Source organism: Tupaia chinensis, unplaced genomic scaffold (assembly GCF_000334495.1).
Source record: "Tupaia chinensis unplaced genomic scaffold, TupChi_1.0 Scaffold149184_1, whole genome shotgun sequence".
In the NCBI taxonomy this organism is placed as follows: Eukaryota; Metazoa; Chordata; class Mammalia; order Scandentia; family Tupaiidae; genus Tupaia; species Tupaia belangeri.
The window spans coordinates 623011-629816 of record NW_006209032.1 but is presented as its reverse complement, the minus strand read 5'-3'; the positions used below and the strand labels follow the sequence as shown (position 1 = coordinate 629816).

General features: G+C 56.1%; 1 protein-coding gene across 1 annotated transcript in view; it reads left to right on the top strand.

Annotated features, from left to right (window-relative positions):
- The window catches only part of BSN (bassoon presynaptic cytomatrix protein), a 70343-nt gene that overhangs the window by 18343 nt on the left and 45194 nt on the right, over positions 1-6806 (top strand).

The following is a 6806-nucleotide window of genomic DNA, read 5'->3' as shown; positions in this document are numbered from 1 at the left end:
CTGTGTATTTCCCTGTGTCCTCCCTGGGGGGAGGGCCGTCCTGGCTCCAAAACGTGGCAGCAGAGACTAAGGCTGGTCTCTGATTCCCTGGGGGACTGGGGATGTTTTCTTAGCCGGTCCAAGTTTGGCCTGGAAAAATGGTCTTGGAGAGGGCCGAAGATGGGCTTATGAACAACTTTTTCCAATTGGCGCTCATCTGGAGAGGCCCTGAGCAGCTGGAGACCCTGTAGGGAGGCAGGTCTCTCTGCCCCAGGCCTGCCTCGCTCCTTGATCACTGGCCCTAGAGGGGTATGCCAGTGAGGGGAGCGAGGTTGTAGGGGAGGCAGGAATCTGCCTTCCATCTGGGCTCTGGGCAGTTCCTCTGGGCTTCGAGTCCAGTGAGCTGGGCCCTCAGGCCCAGAGGGCAGGGGCTCATCCTCAAAGCAATGACCTTGGAGCAAAGCAGAGACCAAGGCAGAGGGCCAAGCATGCACATGGGGAAACAGCCCTGCACCCCACTGGGGGCACCGCAGGGACTCCAGGTCTTCAGCCTCTTCCTGGCTTTGCTCAGAAGGGTGAGAGCGTGTGGGTGCCTGGCCAAACACCTGGAGGCTGTCTTTAGTGACTGGCAGGCTGGGTGCTCCAACATCTGGGCTGAGCTGGGGCCATGCATTCCAAGTGAACTGGGTAGGTTTCCTGGCTTCCTCCTGCCCCTCCAGGGAAGCCCACCCAAATCTCTGGTTCTCCCTCAAGACTCTGCCCCGGACAGGATGGAGAGTGGCTGACTGTGGGGGAGGGCGTGGCAGCCTCCAGGTCCATCGGCAGCCGGGCCCGTTTGGACCGTGTGGGAGTGGGGAGAAGCGAGAATAGCTGTTCGCAGGTCAGGGTCTATATATGCCACGAGGTGCTGTGGGCGTGGGACGTGTGGTTTGCGAGAGGTAAGTGTGAGATTCCGAGGAAGGCGCTGTCGGTGGGGAGATGACTCAGTGCATTTGGAGTCACTCCTGGAGTGTGGGGGCTTCCTGAGGAGGCGGCTCGCTCGTGATGACTGCCTCTGTGATTAGCAACGGCCGGCCGTGCACCGATCAGTTAGGTAAGTATTCGCCGTGCAGTGTTTAAAACAGCGCGATTCAGGCCCGGCAGGCTTACCTGTGTGTCTGGGCCGGCCAGGGGCCCGAAGCACCTGGTGTCCCGGGAACATGGAGGTATGGCAGGTGGCCTGTGATGCCATGGGACACAGCCCCCCTTGTGCCGGCCTTGCCCCTCTGGGTTCCAGCTCCCCCGAAATGCTCATCTGAGCTGCAGCACCAGGGCGGTTCTGGGTGGGGTGTGTGGAGACCATGGGGGGAGCCCTCACTAAGCTGCAGTCTCTGCCTCCAGGATGGTGAGAAGGGAAAGGGACCAGCCTCTAGCTGGGCCTGGGAAAACAGCGGAGGAGGAGGACCTTAGAGACACTTAGTCCATCTGCATTTTCATGCCGGAGGGGAGCCCAGCCTCAGGGCCAGGAAGCAAAGGGGCCTCAGCCTTACTGCAGATTCTTGGTATTTGGTGAAGAGCAGGCCTCTTGGCCAAGTTCTTCAGACCAAAGCAGGGCTGGACAAACTGAAGGCTCTGCTATGGCCTTCAGCATCCTGAGGGACACCACGGAGCTCTAAGACAGGTTACAGGGGTAACCTTTCCGAAGGTTTAGTTCTGGGGATCCAGAGCCAAAGTGCCAAGGAACTTTCCCAGACATTCTTCTCTTTTCTTTTCTTTTTTTTAGAGAGATTTTTGTTATCAGGCAGAGGCAGAGAGGAATGAGAAATTGCCCCCCAGGGGGCATGGCCATGCTGCAATCCCTTCTCCTCCATTTTCCTCTCAGGATTTTTGGGTGTGCACACACGCACACCTGCCATGAATTTCAAGACTCCAGGTCCGGGACTCAAACTGCGTTTGGCCATGTGGGAGTCCAGTGCTTTAACCACTTTGCCACCTGCTGGCCCATCTTTTCTTTATTTCTGAGAGAGTGTATGTGCACACATGAGAGGAAGGAGCACCCCCCCCACAGGCTCTGGTCACCCCTCAATCCCCTTCCTCCAATTCTTCAGCCTGCTGTATCTTGGGCTCACGTGTGCCTGGTGTGTTTCAGGCTGACAGGGCTAGGATTCGAACTGTGCTTGCCATGTGGGATCCAGCTTCACATGAGCAGCGTGTTACCGCTGTGCCATGGGGCTGCGGTTCCATGGCACCCAGTCTGAGGAAATGCTGTGGATGTCGCTTTCTGCTGGATGTTCAGACAGAACCATTACTTCTCCAGATTAGTTGCCAGTGGTATTCTTGTCAAGAGAAAACAAGCACATTTTCCCGAGGGGTGTAAGGCGTCATCCTCGAGCCGGTGCGACTGACCTTTGTCACTTTGCTAGAGCACATTCACCCCCCACCCCGGCTGTGCGTTCTCGTGATGAGAAAGCAGGTTTGCCGGTTTTGCCCACGCACCTGCTGTTAGGTCCCTCCTGGTCAGACCACATCCGTCTGGCCGCCTCCAGCTTGACATTATGTCAGCCAAGAAGGCTGTTTCTAGGGTTGCCCTGGTGCGTCTGGGCTCAGCTCCTGCCTGGCCTGAGGTTCAGGGCATGCAGGGGGCTGAAATCAGAAGTATCCAGGTGGCAGGGGGTCACTCGTTTCCTTCCTCAGTTTTTCACTTTCTGGGAGCGGCCCCATTAGAGTAGAAAAGGATAAGGGTACTGCGGGCCCCAGCAGATGCAGGTCCCAGGGCACACCCTGGCCCCATGGGCTGGGGAGCACACCAGCACTGTGCCTGCGGTAATGCCAAGCCCCGTGCCTGCCAGCAGGAGGCAGCGCCCCTCAGCTTCCCATGAGGGTGGCGGATAGCAGTCCAGAAAGGGACGAGGGCCGCCTGGGTGACACGGAGGGCGTCGGGGCCTCTCTGAGACGACGAATGCAGCTGCAGTTCAACCTCTGGAAATACAGCCATGGGAAATGGAGCTTCTGTCATGTGTGTCACGAGCAGAGGCTCACTGGCTGGTCTGCAGGACAAGTCACTGTGCAGATTCCCCGTGTGACCGAATGCTGTGCTGAATGGCCCATGGGGACACGTGCAATGCTGGGCGCTAGTCGGCAGGACTCAGCGCTTCTGCTTTCGGGTCTCGTGGGTCTGTGGGGGCCTGGCTGCTGCGGCCGCGTGCTGCAGAAAGTGCAGAGCGGGGCTGAGATGAGAGCCGCAGGGTAGGCCAGGCAGCCCCACCAGGCCAGGAGCCAGTCCCAGAGCTGGAGTCCCCACCCTGCTTCTCCTGATAGCAGCCCAGGGCTGCTGTCTGCTGCTGCGCTCACACAGACCTGCTCTCCCTCCAGCACCAGTGCCAGCGCCCAGGCCTACTCCTGGGGCCCTGGAGAGACGGAGCCTGCCCAGCAGTACTGGTTGTCGAGTGCCTGGAGCTCTCTGAGGCCGCACAGAAACCAGAAACTGGAAACAGGGAAGGAGCCCAGCACACCCCTTATGTGAATGATCAGACTGAGCCATGGGGAGATTTGGCTTCATCAGGGTCCGTCTAGAGTGCGAGAGACGGAACCAATGGCTCAGTCTCCAGTCTTCTCCCCCCGGGACTCCCAGCCTGGTTCTCCCCATCCATAGTCCATTTCTGCTCAGGCTGAGGCTGGTGCAGAGCGAACAGGGCTGTCCCTCGTCTGTGGAGGCCGCTTCTTCCTGGCTGTCCCCTGTCCGGGTAGCTCAGGGCAGGTGAGAAACTTAACCTCTTCGAAAGCACAGCAAAAGACGTCGTGGTTTCCTCTTGGGTCTGAACATTTCTTAGCACCCACAAGAGGCCCTATTTCTGACAACGCACTGATCCTGGGAGGCCAGAGATGTTAGTGTGCTTTTTGGACAAGTACTTTCAACTCCTTGAATGTCAGATTTTTCTGGAGAAGTGGGAGCCACGGACTGGCTTCAGTGGCTTTGCTGGTACCTCATGCCCTCTTGGTCCTGTTAGCCACTTGGCGCCAATCTTCCAGCTGGTATTCAACTTGCCACCCCTTTCTCCACCAGCAGGGGGACCATGCTGCCCTTGCCAGGACTCCGTTCTGGCAACTGGGGTAGGAGACAAGGCGTGGGCATGGGCTGGTGGGCTGGAGGATGGGCAGGTAAGGTCGGGGTGCACAGGGGGGAGGGAGGGAGCTGATGCTGGGGACTGAGCAGTGTCCAGGCAGGCATGGCCCACCTCTCAGAGGCTGCCTTCCCCACTCAGAGAAACTCCCACTGCACGTCCCGACCCCATACTCCTCTGATGTGAGCCTGTCCTCACCTGGAATGGCAGCACAGCAGTGAGTGTGTGCGGGCTGACGAGAGCACGGCCCTGCTTTCAGCCACATCAGGTGGAGCCTTGCAGAGCGCCACCTAAAGTGGGGCTGCAGCCTGCACTGGGAGGCCACCCTCTGCACCAGGGCTGCCACCCCATCCCCAGCCTTCCTGGCCCAGGCAGCCCATCTGCCTGCCACCCCCTGTCCTAGTCAGAAGAGTGAGCGTGGTCTTCCTTCTGTTCCAAGGTCTGGATTCCGCTTAGCCCACCACACCCCTGCCTTTACCCCACTGGCAAGCCTTGAGCCCAGGCAGTTACTGAGGGTGGGTGGCGTGGGGAAGGGAGGGAAACGATGCGGTTGCTCCGAGCCTCTCCCTCTACTGCCTGCATCCCACTCCTTTCCGGCAAGGCCCAGGGCACCAGATGGCCCGGGGGTGGTGCTGTGAGTTCAGCGCAGCTCCCTCCACTGTAGCCAGCAGCCCGGCCCCTCCCCTCTGTTCCTTCCTGGCTACTCTGTGGCCCGGGCCAGAGAGGAAGGGGAGCAGGTGTTAGAAGGACATGAGGCTGACCTGGCAAAGGTGGAGAGGAGGAGAGGAAAGGCAAACGTGTCCTCCTCCTTCCCAGGTCCAGGAGGAGGTGTCTGCACAGGGGCCAGCCTGCCCTCCCCTGCTGCTGTGTTCCTAGGGGACAGGACCTTTGGCCACAGCGGGGTGGAGGCCAGAGCCTCTGAGGACAAGACGGAAAGACAACCATGCTGGAATAGGAGTCGCTTCATGCTGGAGACAACAGGAGTAGGTCTCCACCCGTTAGCGCAGGAGAGGGCTAGCAGGTCGGCTAAGGCTGCGTGCATGACTCAGTCGGAACAGGAAGTATGAAATTCCACTCCTAAAACACTTGCTTTCACATGTGAGGGCAAAGGAAACAGAATGGAAGGAGAACGGAGTACTCATGGTAGCGAAAAAGAGAAATAAGTAAATTGGGAGCAGAAGGAAGGCACGAGGTAGGAGAGGCGGAAAAGGGAGGTGATAGAGGTGAGGGCAGGACAAGGCAGAGAAAGAGCAGTCTTGGTTAAGTAGCCAGCTACTGCCGGTGACCTGTTGGTTTTGGTACCATTGATTTCATCCAGCCTTTGGTCAGCTTAGGTCTATCTGTCTCACTCAGTCAGAGGGTGGCTCTTTCCTCCTCATTGTCCTTCCTTCTCGCCACAGATTTTTGTTTGTCTGTTTGCTATATAGGGCACATGTGCTTACCGGAGAAAGACAAGCAGAAAGAGAGACAGAGCGGGAACGTGAGAAATGACCTCCCAGGGTAATTTCTGGCATGCTGCAGTTCCTTCTCCTCCACTCTCCTCTAGGGCTTTTGGACATGTATGCACATGCACTTGGCATGATTTTCAAGCTGCTGATTCCAGGACTTGAACTGCAGTCGATCAGCCATGTGGGATCCAACCATCTTAACGTCCATGCCACTTGCTGGTCCCCTCCACAGATTTTTTTATTAAAGCTTCTTTATTTGTTTTTTCATCAGATAGAATGAGATAGACCCCCAGCAGGGTTTTACCACACTGGGATTCTCCCTCCAGCCTTCCAGCCAGCTAAGATCTAAACCTTGGCTCCAGCATCACACCTGTGCCTATCACCTGTGCCACTGTTGCTGGGTCACAAATGTTCCCCGACTCCTTATGATGAGCTGAGAACTATTCTAGACACTGGAAAAACAGGCAGAAGTGAAGCAGGCATGCTGTTCGGCCCTATGGAGGCTTTGGGCCAGGGCAGGAAACAGCCCTTCTAACAGTAACCACACAAACGAACATACAATCACACCTGGGGTCAGGGCTAAGGGGACCTAGGAGGAAAGAGGGATTGTAATGCTATAACAAGACTCTTGGGGCTTCTCCAAGGAGGGGAAATTAGGCTATAGAATTTTAGACTTGAACTTGTCAAGTGACAAGTGAAAGAGGGGAAGGCCTAAGGGGGACCATGCTTGGTCCATGTGTGGTACTAGGAACAAGACAGGTCCAGGGGGCCAAGGTACCAGGAACCAGGACCAGAGGGCATGCAGATCCTCTTGGGCCTGGTGGGATCTCCAGATGTCACTCAAGGATTCTGGAAGGTAGAAGTAAAGATTATTCAATGGGGAAAGTACGAATGGTACTGGGAAAGTTGCATATTCACATGCAAAAGAAGGAGGTTGGACCCTCACCTCACGTCATATACAGGGGAAAAGCTTTATGACATTGGATTTGGCACTGATTTCTTGGATATGACACCAAAGGTACACACAACAAAAGAAAACAGATAAATTAGACTTCATGAAAATCTCACCGCTGTGTGCATCAAAAGACACTATCAATGTAGAAGTTAAAAAAAAAAAAGACAACCTACAGAATGGGAGAAAATATGTGCAAATCATCTATCAGATAAGGGATTGATATCCAGAATATACAGAAAAGTCCCACAATTCAACAACAACGACAAAACAAGCAAGCACATCAAAAATCGGCCCAAGACTTACATCAATAGCTCTCCGAAGAAG